This window comes from Arachis hypogaea, chromosome 2 (genome assembly GCF_003086295.3).
Source record: "Arachis hypogaea cultivar Tifrunner chromosome 2, arahy.Tifrunner.gnm2.J5K5, whole genome shotgun sequence".
In the NCBI taxonomy this organism is placed as follows: Eukaryota; Viridiplantae; Streptophyta; class Magnoliopsida; order Fabales; family Fabaceae; genus Arachis; species Arachis hypogaea.
Genome location: NC_092037.1, coordinates 43,480,391 through 43,482,362, shown reverse-complemented (window position 1 = coordinate 43,482,362; position 1,972 = coordinate 43,480,391). Strand labels below are relative to the sequence as shown.

The following is a 1,972-nucleotide window of genomic DNA, read 5'->3' as shown; positions in this document are numbered from 1 at the left end:
TTTCATATGAGCAGAAACAGGAAAAAAGGCACTCTTGTTGAAATTGATCTAGAACCTGAAAGGACTCTGAAAAGGAAACTAAGAGAAACTAAATTACAACAATCCAGAAACAACCTTTCAGAAATTTTCGAACAAGAGAAGGAGATGGCAGCCAAAAATAATAATAATGCAAGGAGAATGCTTGGTGACTTCACAAAGCCAACGTCCAAATTTGATGGAAGAAGCATCTCCATTCCTGCCATTGGAGCCAATAACTTTGAGCTGAAACCTCCGCTAGTTGCCTTAATGCAACAAAACTGCAAGTTTTATGGACTTCCATCTGAAGATCCTTATCAGTTTTTAACTGAGTTCTTGCAGATCTGTGAGACTGTAAAGACGATTGGAGTTGATCCTGAAGTCTACAGACTCATGCTTTTCCCTTTTGCTGTAAGAGACAGAGCTAGAATATGGTTGGATTCACAACCCAAGGATAGCCTGGACTCCTAGGATAAGCTGGTCACTGCCTTCTTAGATAAATTATTTCCTCCTCAAAAGCTGAGCAAGCTCAGAGTGGATGTTCAAACCTTCAAACAAAAAAATGGTGAATCCCTCTATGAAGCTTGGGAAAGATACAAGAAGCTGACCAAAAGATGTCCATCTGACATGTTTTCAGAATGGACCATATTAGATATATTCTATTATGGTCTATCTGAATTTTCGAAAATGTCATTGTACCATTCAGCAGGTGGATCTATTCACCTAAAGAAAACGCCTGAAGAGGCTCAAGAACTCATTGACATGGTTGCAAACAACCAATTCATGTACACTTCTGAGAGGAATTCCGTGAATAATGGGATACCTCAGAAGAAAGGAGTTCTTGAAATTGATGCTCTGAATGCCATATTGGCTCAGAACAAAGTGTTGACTCAACAGGTTAACATGATCTCTCAAAATCTGAATGGATGGCAACATGCATCCAACAGTACTAAAGAAGGCAGCTTCTGAAGAAGCTTATGATCCTGAGAACCCTGCCATGGCAGAGGTTAATTACATGAGTGAACCTTATGGAAACACCTATAACTCATCATGGAGAAATCATCCAAATTTCTCATGGAAGGATCACCAAAAGCCTCAACAAGGCTTTAACAATGGTGGACGCAACAGGCTGAGCAATAGCAAGTCTTTTCCATCATCTTCTCAACAACAGACAGAGAATTCTGAACAAAACACTTCTAATTTAGCCAATCTAGTCTCTGATCTGTCAAAAGCCACTTTCAGTTTCATGAGTGAAACAAGATCCTCCATCAGAAATCTGGAGGCACAAGTGGGCCAACTGAGTAAGAAAGTCATTGAAACTCCTCCCAGTATTCTCCCAAGCAATACAGAAGAGAATCCAAAAGGAGAGTGCAAGGCCATTGATGTGATCAATATGGCCGAATGCACAAGGGAGGAGGAGGACGAAAATCCTAGTGAGGAAGACCTCCTGGGACGTCCCTCAAGCAAGAAGGAATTTCCTATTAAGGATCCAAAGGAATCTGAGGCTCATATAGAGACCATAGAGATTCCATCAAATCTCCTTCTGCCATTCATGAGCTCTGAAGACTATTCTTTCTCTGAAGAGGATGAAGATGTGACTGGAGAGCAAGTTGCTCAATATTTAGGAGCTATCATGAAGCTGAATGCCAAGTTGTTTGGTAATGAGACTTGGGAAAGTGAACCTCCCTTGCTCATTAATGAACTGGATACCTGGATTCAGCAAACTCTACCTCAAAAGAAACAAGATCCTGGCAAGTTTATAATACCTTGTACCATAGGCACCATGACCTTTAAAAAAGCTCTATGTGATCTAGGGTCAGGGATAAATCTTATGCCACTCTCTGTAATGGAGAAGTTGGGGATCATTGAGGTACAGCCTGCCCTGTTCTCATTACAATTGGCAGACAAGTCATTGAGACAAGCTTATGGAATAGTGGAGGACGTGTTAGTAAAGGTT

General features: G+C 40.9%; 1 non-coding gene across 1 annotated transcript; it reads right to left on the bottom strand.

Annotated features, from left to right (window-relative positions):
* Positions 1–540: 540 nt before the first annotated feature.
* LOC112765556 (small nucleolar RNA R71) lies at positions 541–644 on the bottom strand. Its single transcript, XR_003183822.1, has one exon. It is a non-coding gene; the product is annotated as a small nucleolar RNA R71 (small nucleolar RNA).
* Positions 645–1,972: the final 1,328 nt, after the last annotated feature.